The 16,447-nt window shown below is 39.6% G+C and overlaps 1 protein-coding gene across 1 annotated transcript in view; it reads right to left on the reverse strand.

Annotated features, from left to right (window-relative positions):
• The window catches only part of RALY (RALY heterogeneous nuclear ribonucleoprotein), a 61,437-nt gene extending 45,356 nt beyond the window's left edge, over window positions 1-16,081 (reverse strand). Inside the window, exon 1 of the mRNA XM_053452837.1 lies at window positions 15,950-16,081. The gene's annotated coding sequence lies outside the window, so the exon portion shown is untranslated. The remainder of the gene's footprint in view (window positions 1-15,949) is intronic.
• Between the last annotated feature and the right edge of the window lie 366 nt (window positions 16,082-16,447).

The following is a 16,447-nucleotide window of genomic DNA, read 5'->3' on the forward strand; positions in this document are numbered from 1 at the left end:
AAAAGAAGCCATGGGACTTAAACACAAGTTATCGGCAATACAATAACCCACGAGGGCCGTTTTTATTATCCTTGCACTTTTCAACGCATCTCTCCGGATTTTCAGTAATGGACCCTTATTGGTGACCAAAAGTTACAATTTATCCTATAAACTATACCGCTCTCTCAATACTCCCTCCAGACATTAGTTAGCAATTATTATTTTTATTATTATTATTTGATTTGTATAGACCTGCAATCATCAAGCTTTTTAGACATTTCTGATTAAACATTTAGACCTACTTTCCACTTAAATTAATATAATGTATGGCATCTGGAGAACCTGATTACTGTTCTATTTATTTAAAATTATAAAATATTAAAAAAAATTCCAAAACGAGCAGCCGGTCATAAAGAAGAGGCCAGGTGCATTATGGGAAATATGTTGTGTGGCCACGAGTTGGATATGTTATATAAAGTGTCAGTGTGTTAAAGCGAAAGGAAATGTTAAAATACCGCTCTGGTGATTAGCGTGACCTTTCTTTTTACGTGACAGGTCTCCTTTAATTACCTCATTTGCATACTGAAGACATTTTCTAAATGAACTGACCTTTGTACCCCTTACGTAGAAAACCTCCACAAATATTGATGTAGCAAACAAGTAACGTGGACGCTCCATACGTAATATTTGACCACCGCCTTAACGATTACCTACAGCCTTTGGCCATTGACCAAGAACCAACCTGACACTTCCCACAGGGCAAATTAGTCCTTTGTTACCCCAGATCTCTATGAATCCCACCTGAGAGCTTCCAGGCTCCTGCTCCCCCGAGCTCTCCCTCTTCAGGTAGCCCTATGATTATCGGTTTTGCCATGGAAACGCCCACATTTTCTGTTTTTTGGGGGTATTTTCAAGAACAGAGCCTTTGGTACGAGACATCACCTCCTATCATGGCCAATGATTACAAAACGAAGATATTAGAAAAAGGCCATTCAAAAGTCTACTTTACATCACGCAGACTAAAAATAAATGTGTAAATATAATATAATACTAATAAGGTAGGTACTTCGGCATACAGTTTCCATGGCAATATGACCTAAGCAGGTTGGAACACAGAAACAGATCTGTTTCAGGGGTGTGTTGGGGAGTTTTTATTATGGTGTTTTGAAATCGGAGCAATTAGCCTCCCCCCACGTTTATGTGTAAAGTAGTATCTGCCCAGTTCTCACCTTAAGTGGGTTCCCTATTAATATTTTATTTCCCATAGATAGACCCAAAGCCGATATGTAGTGTTTTTTTTACATACCGAGCCACCATATTGATCCTGTCCTGTGGACTTCTTTGCCATCAATATACTTGCTTAGGGTTGACGTATTGGCCATTTACAAAATTGCAATGAGTGCAATTCACACTTAATGGCATCAATTTTACATACAGGTTTAAGAAGGGTCGTGATCGTTTCTGGAGCGGGCTCTGTATTTTCATTCCAGAAAATTCTCTTATTCAGGGCCACGTTTCTTTTTTAATGAGTACACTCACATTTTAAAATCGCCTCCTAGAGTTCACATTGATTTTTCATTAGCTCAGGTGCTGCTCTCAGAAAAGCGGAGACAAAGAGGTTACGGGCATAAATTGATTCTAGTGCAAAAGGTTCAAAAGTGATCTTATCACCATGGCAACCAATGGACTGTTCCAATCAGCAGGATCTCTGCCTCAGCTGTCTCCCGACTCCTTCTGTATTTAGAGCCATTAGGTTCTAAAGCCACCATCTATATTCACTTTTAAATCATCGATAATGCATCACATTTCTGTCACCGGGAGAAAGCCCAACATTTTGCATAAGGGCCCATACCCTATGGCTCTACCTATATATTCCTTTTTTAATGGCTCATTATGTGCCGTAAAATGATCCGTAGACTCCACTTGGTGAGCAATGAAAGCCACCCGCTTAGGGCTTTAATAATCATAATGTAGAAAGACAGAATGAGTCTCACCAATGAATTCTTATAGATCCATAAAACATTTAATAAAAGAATAAACTTGGTCCTTAAATGTCATATAACTCTGAACCGTATGACACCGCTGTACATCTGAAGGTGTCAGATAAGAAAACCCTTTTCTATCGTCAAATTCCCTTTAAATCTTTGACATCGTAACTCCTTTGGTGATCAGACGCTTCTTGAGAAGCCTTGACACAAGTATCAGAGGTGGTTTGTCAAACAAAAAGCCAAACTCTTTCCCCAGGTAAGGACTTAAAAGAGCGCACACAGGGGTATCTATCTTAAAGATTTCCACGTACTGGAAAATGAGTTAATTCCAACTATTAGTTCATTAAATTCTTGCCCATCCCCCCCCCCAAATCTTTTCATATTGGGCTATTGGGATCATATTGTTATAGGCTTTAGTTAAAGCTGCCTTGCTATAGATCAGAAGAGACATTTGTTCTGGAAGATAGCCTTGCTTCTGAAGCTGTCAGGAGATGGCGGGATGCACAATGTGCAGAAGACGCAAACTCCCCATGTCAGGCCCTCCGGGGTGTCTGAGACATGGCAGAGGAGTTTGGAGTGGAGGAGCAAGGGAGGTAATGGGGGGGGGGTGACTTACGCCATGAACAAATTTCTTCCCTGCAGGAGAAGGGACGGCTATATGGTTTACAAAAGGAAGATGCATTCTGTTAACCTAAAACTGCCTGTTCAATTTATGCTTTGCAAAAAGCATCATCCGTACACAAAAAAAAACCTTTTAAACCGGTCCTGTATCTCACCTAGCTTTAAGAATTAGCAAATAAACAGGCATCGTCAACAATTCTTACTGCGGCTTCTTTTTTTCCACCTGATTTTAACAGCTTTGTGGTTTTTGTTATATAAAGGTGTCATTTTTATCGCTATCATGCGGCATGTGCGGCAAACCCTGCATAACTAAATACAGAACTAAGGTTCCATTCGTCTGAATCTTAGACCAAGGATTGATTAAGGTCTTTACACCAGGGAAAAAGAGCAGACTAGATGGACCAAATGGGTCTGATCCGCTGTAGCATTCTTCTTCTATAACCATGAAGATCATTTGATTACTAGTTAAATGGCAGTTCACACTTTTATATAGACGAGAAATAACTACCGTAGGCAGCAGGGGTATTTATACACACATGGAAAAGCGAGAGCAGTTTCTCTACAGTTGTATGTTTAATAAAAAAATATATTTTAGTGCAGAGCTATAATACAGATTTCCCATAATGTCCCACTTTGAATTTAAGGATATGTAATAACCAAAGAAGATCAATTTAAAGCGGTTTGCAAGCTTAGGTTATTGCTTCTGCTAACAGAAATGTCCTTCAAAGAACGTCATCAAAGAACGATAGAATGGTGAGGAAATGTGCGATATATTTCTCTTCAGTCTGCCTAGGATTGTTAAAAGTACAGTGTGAACACACAGCAGAGGCTTTGCAATGTTAATTATGAAAGCTCTGCCAGGGGCTTTGGGGCCTACAGTCTTAAGTAATATAAAAAGGTCCTACTAAAGCCACCTACAGCTGCCATACTGTTAGTTTTGGGGCTATTTGCTTCCCAGTTGAGGCATGGATTCTGTAAATACCAGAGTCACCTGCAGGGGTGTAACTAAAAGCCACATCCATGCTCATACACAAACACACATACACACACAATTACACATCCATGCTGACACACACAGAGAATTACACATCCGTGCTCACACACACACAGAATTACACATCCATGCTCACACACACACACAATTACACATCCATGCTCACACACACACAGAATTACACATCCGTGCTCACACACACACAGAGAATTACACATCCATGCTCACACACACACACACAGAATTACACATCCATGCTCACACACACAGAGAATTACACATCCGTGCTCACACACACACACACAGAGAATTACACATCTGTGCTCACACACAATTACATATACATACTCACACACACACAATTACATATCCATGCTCACACACACACACAGAATTACACATCCATGCTCACACACACAGAAAATTACACATCCGTGCTCACACACACACAGAGAATTACACATCTGTGCTCACACACAATTACACATCCATGCTCACACACACACAATTACACATCCATGCTCACACACACACAATTACACATCCATGCTCTCACACACACAATTACACATCCATGCTCACATATCCATGCTCCCTCTCTCACACACACAGAATTACACATCCATGCTGACACACACAGAATTACTCATCTATGCTCACATACATACATACATACATATACAAGAAGAAAGAGTAGCAGGGTCCCTTTAGTTACACCAGTGGGCACCTGTCCAGGTTCTACCCATAGCAGGTTCATCTTTGCATTTAAGAAATAGACCTCAAAATTTAGGAAGTGGAGAGTATACTGGCAAAACCATGGGCACGTTGAACCTACGTAAGGAGACACAGTCTTCTAAGGTTTCATATAATGACACTTGCTGGTTCTAACACGGGACAGCAGTAAGTGTCAACGTAGATGTAGACGCTTTACCCTATATCAGTAGACAAGTGGTTGCAGTTCCTTCTTAGATAACCTGCCAGTAGGATTGACTGCTTCTAACGGCACTTGTTGAACCTTTTGGTGTCAGCTTTGTCAGTACAGCTACTGATGTTGGGTGGATAGCGGGTGAAAATTGAAAACCCTTTGTTATTAACAATGAACTATCGTGTGTAAATATGTACAGAGAGATCATTTTGAATACAGAAAGAGGTTCAAGAAAGATACATTATTTTAAAGAAGGAGAAATGCTATGAAATGATTGATTATAATAACCATTATCTTGTTTTTGTTCTCAGCCTGCAATTTTCCTGGATATATTTGGTTTAGAAGTAAGGAACTTTTTTACATTATGAAAAACAAAATCTATATAATGAAAAGAAAATATAATGTATGCGTTGTACGCAATTGTCAGAACTTTGGTCAGGGACAATTTGGAATGTGACATTTGCCGTAAAACGTAAAATGACAACCAGGTTGGAATCTTAGCAAAAGCAGATCAAGTCATGTCCCATTCTCCCTTAGCACCCATCTTCAAAGCCAAGAATCCTCTATTGCCAGAGACACCAGAGGTTTAAAAGAAAATCTATGTTTTTGGCAGTTATGTGGGACAGAACATTTAAATTCCTAAATCAGCCGTGCCGAGAAAAGAGAACTTCAGAGACTAGGATTTGTCTTATTGAAATGTACAAGCCCCAGGCTACTGGGGAAATCATATGAAGAATGCAATGTCTGAAGACCAGCTTGTGACATTTTTCACCAGCTCTATTTTTCTGGAGTTTTTTTTTTTTAATATTGTTGTATACTAACAAAAACTGAATTGTATAAGTGACATACTGCCACTCAAACAAATAACGGGAGTGGGGAGAACCATGGAACCTATGCAATATCTATGCAGGGGATGCAGCAAAAATACTACTTTGGGTCATCTCCTGGTGGTCTTCCAAGTAAGAGATCTCAAACTTTGGTGGCACCAGGAAATGATGTCAAGTCCAAGGTTTAGTATTCACTAAACTGGGGGCTTGCTGGTGAGTTGAATATAGGTTAACAAAACATGTGAGCCGATGTGGGGAGCAGATATGAAACACCTGTGCCTTTGGAGGCGCAGGTCCTCTGCTCCTTCCAGCTAGACCTTGAGGAACGTTTGTACCCCAACCCTCAACAAAGCCACATAAACGGAGGAGGAAAGGGTACGAGTAGCAAGGACCCTAAAGTCTACCCAGAGTATATGAAGTGTTTTATTTTTCTAACTTTGAGATAATGTGATTTTCTCTAACAATAAACATGTATAAAATACAACAAAACATTACAGCAGTTGTCTACATTTGATCCCGATCTGTGTGTCATAATACTTTTTAAAAGACTTGCACCTCCACCTTAGCCAGAATGTAGATAATACATCTGTATCTTGGCAACCATTTTATTGTTTCCATATCTCTCAGACATAATTGGAAAATTTCTGACGTCAAGCCTTTGATGGTCATGTTTGAGTTTTGGCAAAAAAGAGGAAGATAAAACACTTTTACAGTGACAGGAGGATCATCATCAAGCTTCCATTGGTTAGATTTTTGAAAGGGTATTTTATTTTTCGGAGTTTTATCTTTTGCTGGGCAGAAACTTAAATTTTATCATGAAGGCACATAGGCTCCCATCAGGAACCCATTTAAACGGCTTCCTTGCCCCCAAGATCTTTAGCGGTAGAGGTTCACATTTTCTAAACCAAAGCAGGCACAGTCCATGAAGTCTTGGACCGACAGAGGTATTCCAATGCAATCTAAACTGAGGGATCAAAGGGAAATCCAAACTAAGTCTCAGTGTAGGGGTTGGATATAGTTTTATCTCCGATGTGGCAGTTCCAGTTAAAACGGAAGCCAGGTATATCTTCAAAAAGAAAGGAGTGGACAATTCTATCCTTAAACCCCTAAAGTGCATTTCAACATAGCTGTCCAAACAGATATCAGTCAACACAATAGCTTCCACAACATAATGTCAAAAGAAAGATGGCTAGCCGTGTTTCCTGCATATGCCCCTGGCTCTTACAGTTAGCAGATCCAGACTTGGTAATATTCCCTCCTAATATTCCCTAATAGCATGGGTATGGGTAGAGGGCAATGAAATTAAAAAATACACAGTACTGAGAAAGAGTCAGAAGAATCTTAATCAAAATCAGTATTTGGTGTGACCACCCTTTCTCTTCAAAAGAGCATCAGTTCTTCTAGATGCACTTGAACAAAGTCGGGGAGTTTGTAGGCATATAGTTAGGTTTATGATTAAACAATTAAACAAACAGGTGCTCATGATCAGCGATTTAATATTTCGGTTGAAACACAATCATTAACAGAAACAGCTGCGTAGGAGGAATAAAACTGGGTAAGGAACAGCCAAACTCACTAAGAAGGTGAAGCTGCTTAAGAAGTTGAATGTCAAAAGTCTGAACACATCAACAAGACACAAGGTAGTTATACTGCATTAGCAAGGTCTATCCCAAGCAGAACGCTCAAGGCAGACGGGTTTCCAGATGTTCTACCCGAGCTCTTTTGAAGAAATGGGCAGGGTTGAGTACCGTAGACACCCGATGAAAGACACATCATTACTTCCTTACACAATCGGAAGTTATCCAGCAGTGCCATCCACTCAGCATTGGCAGAAAACAGTGGGACTCTGGTACACCATCTACAGTACGAAGAATTCTGGTCAAAAAGCCATCCTTCCGACATGGATACAAGGCCAAGCACAGGGACTGAGGTGCAGAAAAGTGGCATTTTGATGAGTCAAAATTTGAAATATTTGGCTGTTCCAGAAGGCATTTTGTTCCCAAAAGGACTAGAGAGCTGACCAACAATGAGGCATCGTGAAGCATGGTGGAGGTTCCTTGCAAGTTTGGGGCTGCAAATGGGGTTTGGGACCCCAAACATACAGCCAGAGTACTGAACTACCTTCAACATAAAGAAGAACAAGGAGTGCTGGAAGTGAGACCCAACAATCTAATAGATTCTTATTTATTGTTAGAATATCAAACAATCGTCAGCCCATGAGCATCTTGTATCCCATCTTGCAATCGTCAGCCCATGAGCAACCTACACTTTTAACCTCCAATCTGATTTTTTTATGTATATACAAAATTACAGTTTGAAACTTCTACTTAGCAAACTCTGCAAATGAAACTTTACTAAAGATTAAAATATGGCAATGATAGAGGGTAAAAATCGGTGCACAAAGCTCACAAATGCCACTTCTGTAGAGCAAAAAAAACAAAAATGTAAAATATGGGATATAGCATGGAGTGGAGGGTAGGATGAACACGTCAAACAAAGAGTGGTGAAAATAAGGGGTGTCCAGTGTGTGCTGGGAGGGGAAGGAAGGAAGAACACAAATAAAGGAAAGAAGAAATGTGGGCAGGGTGGTTGTTGTGAATAAGAAAAAACGAAGGGTGGTAAACATATCATGGAAGCCACAAGCTAATTGAGTCCCGACAGTTCCACCTTAACTCAGCTCCAAGATCTAAGAAGGTATAAATTGCAACCATGTAAAACAATATATCTATCAAGTATATCTATCTAGCAAATACTTCGGTTCTAATATTCTCTTTCCCCATTTAAGAGATCATCAGTTGTAATGCTATATCACTGACAGTATGTAGTGGTTACAAGGTACAAGGGATCAGGAGTTAATAACTGCATCCGGAGGCTGGATCAGCAACTTGGCTCAAGGTCACAGGGACTTTAAGGCCTGAGTGACCCAGTCCTTGTCAATACTGTTCCCAAGCACTAAGTATCTAATCACTGTCATACGTAATGAGCCTGCTGCCTGTGACTGAGAGGCTGCGAAAAGCCGAGGCCAAGAGGAACAGAATAAATCAGTATAGACGACCATGTAGTGAGGGTGATGTGAGAGAGACGGCTGCTTATAAACCTAAAGACAATAAGAAAGAGAGGTGTTTACTCTGAAGAAAGAGATTGCTACTATGTATGCGCAACTACTCCCTAGAATGACACCGGCGTCATGGGAAGGTGGTCAAGAAGATAGACTGCTATCGAGGCAGACACTCGCTGAATCATGCGCTAAGATGACCTGTTTGGCTGAGCGTGATGGCTTGGGAGGAGAGGTCAGTGGCCATTACATAGAAAGTCTGTGCTCATTTGCGGCCACCTGAGGGAAAGAGAGGACATGAAAAGAAGACGAACACAACTGTAGAATCCCATTAATACCAATGATCTTCGCTCTGGAAAAATATTGCACACAAGTAAGAAATCACATAGGCTGTGTTCCTCATTAAGATTAGTGTATTAGACCAGAGATTCTATGGTGATTACATAGATAACTAAATAGAAACAGCCCTAGAATAATAATAATAATAATAATAAGAGACCTGCATGGTCAAATCAATTGAACAAAATGCAGTAAGGTAACGTCCAATCAGAAACAGACTGGGGGTAAATCCATTTATATATCAACAGACAGCAGAAATGAATAATGAATAAAACTTAATGTTTAATAATAAATTCTCCTAAAAATTCAATTCAATATCTAAAAACCAAAATAACTGAACGGTTAATTCAATGTGTAAGGAGAAATCCCACTGATTATCTATACATTATGGAGGACCAGTCAAGCTCTTCCTGCAGCAGAAGCTTACTGAGGTTGGCTCTTCATAATAAATAGTTTAGTCAATAGTGAATAGACAATCCAAGGAACAGGAAATAATAAACTCCATATTTCAGTTAGGTGTAATATTTTTAAGACAAAACCCTCTGAATAAATAAAATAAAGTTGGTGGTACTGGTGCTCCTAACAACATTTGGAGAGCAGAGTATATTATTTCTTAATCTCTTTATTACAAGCACTTATATTATGGAGCAAATAAACACAACTGTGCTTAAAATATGAGTCGTTTGTCTGTTAAGGATCTTGTCTCTGCTCGGTATCAAACTATTACACATTGGAGCCAGTTTTTAAAGGACCCAATTCTGCGCCAGGGGTAAAGATGGCGGCCGAGTTATAAGGCACCGTGTCACTAGTGTGGAGCGGCTGTCACATCCGGAGGGCATCCTGCAGGGAAATCACTTCTATCTACCAATCTAGACAACGCTATTGATTGGTCAGTTCTTGGCGCGCGCCTGATGAGGGCGAATCAATAGAAAGCCTATCTCAACTGAGTTATGCAGGCCCGGCCTGGAGACAGGCGCCCGAGCGGACATAATGGTCGACCCCCACTTAACCTCTACCAGGTTTACAGTGGATTTGCGGAGGTCACTTTTCTCTAATGCAACAAATTAGGTCACGGCAAAGAAAGGCACTGTATTTCCTTTCGAGTAACTGCGTCGTCCCACACAGGATAAAATAAATCTCCAAATCCCAGCGCAAATCCCCACTAGGCATTTCTCCCACAGGGCTTTCCCAGAGAGCACAAACAATGGCTTTACAGGACGGCAGCAAGAATTCCCTTAACCCTCACGTTCTAGAGTTCTCACCAATGCATTGTGCGGTTCTTTTGGCTAGTACTCCGTTATTATCCACTATAACTCCTGTCTTGTCTGACATCTCCCAGAATTCGTCTGAATCTACCTTCTCCACTCCTCACAATTACAAAGTCTTCCAGTACATCTTCTACCACGAGAGGAATATCTGCACACAAGGAGAGGACCATACCGGAGGACTTTCTAAATGAGCCGACCCCAAGAGTCTAGAAATATTAACCATTTAATAGCCCATTGTGAAGTTTCCAGGTAGTGACTCTTAAATGTTTTAACTGAACGGCTAATATCGGTCCTCAAGGAAACCTACATTCAAGCAGGGATCTCCACCATAACATACTGGTAGCAAAAGCAGCAATTGGGGGTCTTAAACATGATTACAACCAGGCAGAATACGAAAGATGAAAATCTACCCCCTCACCCTGAGACTTGGGGTCAAACCCTGAGAGTTATCAGGTATGGAGAAGGAGTAACAACATGGCCCAATAATTATGCTGATCCGAAGAAAGAAAAGTTAAATCAAAGCTAATTAGGCTGGTTTTAATACAAATATCTTATTTTATTCTAAAAATGCCAAATACATTGCTTTATTTAATGTATGAAAATCATTAGGCTACTGAGATTGCTGGGAGCTTTAGTCCAGACTAAAAATGTCAGAAATTTCCTATATCTATTCTCTCATAGTTTAAAATTTTAGATGCAAGGATCCCGTATTAGATTGCAAGCACAGAAGGGAAGGACCAACTTCTCCATCTATACCAGTTTGCCTTAATGTCTGTTAAAGGCATACCTGGTAACTCTCTTGGTTTTGCCCAGAAACGCTAAGAAAAGCCCATTCCCCTCTTAAACGACTGTGTGTCCCCCGCAACGTCAACAGCACTGCCCGCCAACGTCAGCGGGACCACCCGCCTGCATTGTCCGGAGGGGGATGTCCAGCTAGCCGCAGCCATAAAGTTTCCAGGTATGGTTAAAGGTTATTGACCACTTGCATCATTTTCTAGGCTTATACCGCTTTCCAAAGAAGAGCTGACGAGTTATTTATTCCATGTGTGTATGTAGGGCAAAATATATTATTGTAAGCATGTTATAATATAGGGTTTTTTTCTTACTATAGGAAGCAGCAAAACTTGTGTAATATACAAATCAACATCGCGTATACCTATTTTAAAAACCTAATGGCATTTAAGAAAGTAAGGGTGTTATACATGAGTTTTTAATTATACTGAAGATTTTATCGGTAGATAAACGGCTTTTAAGCAGAATACCGTTAAAAGCAAATAAATGAATCCCAAGTTGAAAGAGTATGGACACTCTGGGTTTTTAAAGGGCCAGAGCAGTGACATTTAGGGTTGCCTTTTCTAACAAAGTTATAGACAGGTTATAAACAGGGAAGGAAAGCATATTCATGTTTGTTGGTTTTATATATTATGGAATTTTTTTCTAGAAGTCTGATGTACCTCAAGCTTACCTTCGTCGTGTGAAAAACGATGAAGAAGTACTCCAAAAGTTGTAGGGCAACATTGGAGACCAGATCCCCATTATTCTTCTTCTGGGGCTACACTGCCCACATTGTCTCCTTGTCCAAAGAGCCCACACCAAAAAAACGAGTCTCAAGGGACCCGGCTCTCTACTGTAGCATTTTCAGTATAAAACAAAAACAAAACAATGACCACATAAAACAAAAATGTGAACAAAAAACAAAAATGTGCCAGTGAACGTGTGACCAAGTGTAAAAGTGTCTCTGCACAACATACACCACCATGGTGGACCAAACCGAGAGGTTACAAGAGTACCTTGGGCTCCATGACCTACCTGGCCTTCAGGCCAGAGGACCAAGCTTCCCCTCTCTTGCAGGCACTCACTTGATTTTAGGCAAAAGGCAGGGAAGTGAGGTATACTCATTACCTGAGCAATAGTCATATAAGCATCTACCACCCATAGAACAACGGGACCTTAAGCAGCTGTAAGCTTCTTATTGATGCCCCACAAATATTAATGTATAATTGGGCTCCAAAACCACTTCATGATGTTTGCAGAATGTACATGACAACAACATGTATTATTTAACACTAAGACTCCATTACTTACTAAACACATAAGGCAGGGTGAACATAGCTCTACATCCAGGGCTCTTGGTCATGGGGACGCATTCTGCACTGCACAGGCTAATACTCTGAAAGGTTTGTTTATGATAATCATCACCTCCTCTTGGACAGAAGGTCTTATCTATTTAATCTATATTCACTTAGTACCCTTTGGTCCCATAAAGCAAACTTTTTCTGTCTAAAGAGGGACCATGCCATCGGAAGAGCCAGGATTAGTGATTTAGGAGACAGTAGGAGGCTGCCAGACCTTTAATTTATTGAGGGTGATTTATAACCGCGTTGCAGGCACAAAAATTTGGATAAAACCTCTATAAATAAATTTGCTTCAAAAGTGTCCAGAATAGTTCCACCAAAACTGTAGATCTGCGAGTAAAAAAGGCACACGGGCCACGTAAAGTAACACATCTAACGTAAGATTGTTGGGTTTTGTAGCCCAAGGGAAGAAAAATCAACTGCATACACCCAAAACGATGGTATGGCTTATGGAATGGAAATATGTAAAGGTCTTGGACAAACTTCATGCATCACCCCCATGGTGCCACCGGCCATACCCTAAGTTTGTTGGTGCCACTATGTTTCTAAGCAATCAATATCCACCAGCAGATAAGTCCCATTCAGACCATCTAGTCCTTAATCTTAGATTGTCTTAGATTCGGGATCCCCCCCAGATAAATGCTCTGCAGGAGACGTGTTCAGCCAAAAACATATTGAAGAACAATGGACATGGGGTGTTCCTTAAACAGGAAGGGACAGATATTTCCGCACCCAACCTGTACATTTCATAGACCCAAGGATTATTGCCGCGTTCTAATATCTCATTCGCCAAGATTGCTTTATATTACCTTTAAGGATCTAGCCATTTAAATTATAAGAGTCAAACCTTATCAAGAATTTAAGCACTTTAATTAGAAATGTAACACCATGATAGATAGAAATATGCTTAACCCACTGAAGACCAGAGGAGATGAGTAGTTTCATTCTACACGTTGAGGCTTTTAAAGTGAAATGGATTATCCTATGTAACTGAATGGTCAACAGAGATCGCATGAAACGTAACCTGGTCCCTGCTTGGCTCTGCCGTAAAGCAGTATTGCGGCATGCCGAAATCTTATATTTCACAGTCCAGTAAACAAAGTCTGCATAATGATATTTACAGATTAAATGAAGTCATTTAAAGAATATCTATTACAATCCCATTGTATCCATCATGGAAGATAACTCAGGATCTGCATGATTCTTTCTTCCCTTTCAACTACTGACAAGTATTACATCATTCAGGGAGCCTTTGATGTCATAGGTGAGGACGAGGTAAACAACTTAAGGGCAGCAAATCACATATTCAAGTTTTGCCACCTTATGCCACCGATCTCAGCTTCCCCTGATGTAGGATAGCCCATCACTGCTCAATCAGTCACTGATTGAAGACCAAAAAGGTACAAGCTATGGGTAGTTTTAATAAAATAAACAACAAACGATCAAGTGACACCAACTTGTTTAGGGAGTCTTACCATCAAATCACAAAATGACCACGTAATATGCTTCCAACTCAACCATCTGAGAATCCCATCACACGAAAGGTCAGCTGGGTGGATGGCTACAAAAAGGGATCTCAATATGTAAAGCTTGGGGGAGAGAAGAGACGTGATAGACTTATTAAAATATTATTTCAAAGGAGGAGATATGTTAGAGGCCATCATCTGAAACAAGAGGGTGGTAGATAAGTGGAACAGACCCTCGGCAGAAGTTGTAGAAGATAATATAGTAAGGGAATTTAAGCATGCATGGCATAGCCATATGGCAACCGAATCTAAGACGAGACTGATGACTTATTAAGGTCCGAGTCTTTACAGCAGGAAAAATGGGCAGTGTAGACGGGCCGAATGGTTCTTATCTGCCATCAGATTCTAAGTTTCTATGACTCTAAATAAAGAGCAAGATGCCCTATTAATGACGACCTCATGAGTTAAAAGGTTGGGCTCACGTAGGGTCGAAAATTCGGAATCACCTGTTCTCAAACAATGATGTCCCAGATAATGGTGTAGTAGATCTAGGCTTTTATATATATATATATATATATATATATATATATATATATATATATATATATATATATATATATATAGGAAGAGCTTTTCACCTATAGCCAGCCATTTCTAGTTAGAAAACTGAAACCGGTAGAACCGCAGAAACCCGAGCTCATCATTCCTGCATCCCTCGCAGCTGTCTGTCTTGCCTTATCCCGCCCACTTTCTTAATTGGTGCTCAGACAGGAGGAGTGGGGAGGAAAAAGAACAACATAAATCCAATTACCGCCTCACTGTGACGGAACTAGCAAAATCTGACAACTCAAGACGCAGTTATTGATTAACCCCCCCCTCCACCAAAAAATAAATAAAAATCCAGCATCTATAATAAAAAAAATATGTATATACCTGCAAAGCAGGAAAATAAATCTCATATAGGAATGCATTATTTTTTTCCTATTAACTCCAGGAATTCGACCAGTATTCTGCTAATGATCAGTGTGCTGGCAGCATTGTTAGAATAATATAGACATATGAAATTGAATGGGATTAACCCATTAGATGCTTAGAGGTTTCACAAAGCAGCTACGATATCATTGTTATAATGAAATAAGAGGCTTTTGTATGGATGCTCAGATAAGGAATACAATAAGGATTTACACTGATGGAATTATTATCTGAAATTGTCTATATCCCAGACGTGGTACATTTGCTGCTATACACCTCCAGAGCAAGAATACCATTAAAAGCAAAGCAAACAATGGCTGTAAGATCCGAACCCAGCCAAAGTCCTCATCATTTTACACCTAAGGAAACCAGTCACTTTCAGTGCTAAAGGGGCATGGTAGGAAATAATGCATTGGGCATGGTAGGAAATAATGCATTGCACAACCTTCCAGAACGCATATGGTTAAACAAAATATTTACTTTATCCTGCAAAATATTTTGCAATTCTTTTTTTAAAAAAACTTTTTGATCTTTTCTTTTCTTTTTGCACCCTGGGTGTAAATTTGTCACAAGCAAGTCACTTGAGCTTGGAGGTTAGGTGGCGGGATTAACCCCTTCCTCAACAATCTGGTGCAAGGCTAGCTGGCAATGATGGAGTTAACTGGAAAGCTGGGGGTTGAAGCATAATTATAACTTAAATATTGTGGCTGTGTAGTGAATTACTTGTATGTTTTATGCATCAATTAACATATATGTTACTGCCTGTGTAGTACTGGTAAGCATTCTTTAACATGCAGATATGCTGCAGAATACTTGTGATATATATATATATATATATATATATATATATATATATATATATCCTATAATATAACATACAAGTATATCACTCTTGCAGATATACACACACATATAGCGTATATAATATGTAGTAGTTTTATTATATATGACATGTCTTACACAATACAGTTATATTACATATAGACACACACATATATATATATTAAGGTAATTAGTGTGTGTGCAAATGTATTTACATACAGAATGTTATTCCATAGTTCGATGCGCAGTCTTTTTTTAAAAAAAAAATGTAAATATATTTTTGAAAAAAGAAAAACAAAGAAAAAAAAAAAGAAATAAAGACTTTCAACAGCTATACTTTTAAAAAAATAAAAAGATATTAAAATGTCCCAGAAACTGGTAAAAATTTTAAGGGATATACCAAAAATGTATATTTTAAGACACTGAACAAAAATAAAATGCACAGAGCTGTAATATTGACTATTATACAGAGCAATATACTGTGAAAATGTTTGGAAGGTTAAAAAGAAGAAGATTAAGAAGAATGTAGGTTAAAAAAAAAAAGAAAAAAGTACTCACCAAGCAAGAAAATGGCAGAGGTAAAAAGGTCACAAAGAGAAGAAGGGAGCGAAAGAAGGAAGGTAGGATGAGTGGTAGGACTGAGTGGAGAAAGGGACAGATGCTGAGATACAATGTATCAGCTCCTGTACCAGACTGGATACAAAGTAACAGCATCAAGGGACTGAAGGCTGCATACTACCCACTGGACCAAACCATTGCTGAAAACAGGGGCCCTCCTGCAATCATGGAATCTCTAATCGGTGTATAATGAAAACAGTGTACAGCATTATTGGCACAAACACATCGACACCCTGTATCGGTGTGTGTTTTATGGTGTCTTGAGCGGGCGGTTTGCATACAGAGATCAAGACGGGTGGCTATTCTTAGAACCAACCTTCACTATAGCGCAGTTATGGGTGCGTCCAGTTGATGCCTTATTAAATAGCTGGAGCTGTATAATGTTAGCTTCAGATGGGAAAGGAGGGGGAGAGAGGTGGATCTGCTTGTGTGAGCTGT

The sequence above is a fragment of the Spea bombifrons genome, chromosome 13, assembly GCF_027358695.1.
Source record: "Spea bombifrons isolate aSpeBom1 chromosome 13, aSpeBom1.2.pri, whole genome shotgun sequence".
Taxonomy (NCBI): Eukaryota; Metazoa; Chordata; class Amphibia; order Anura; family Pelobatidae; genus Spea; species Spea bombifrons.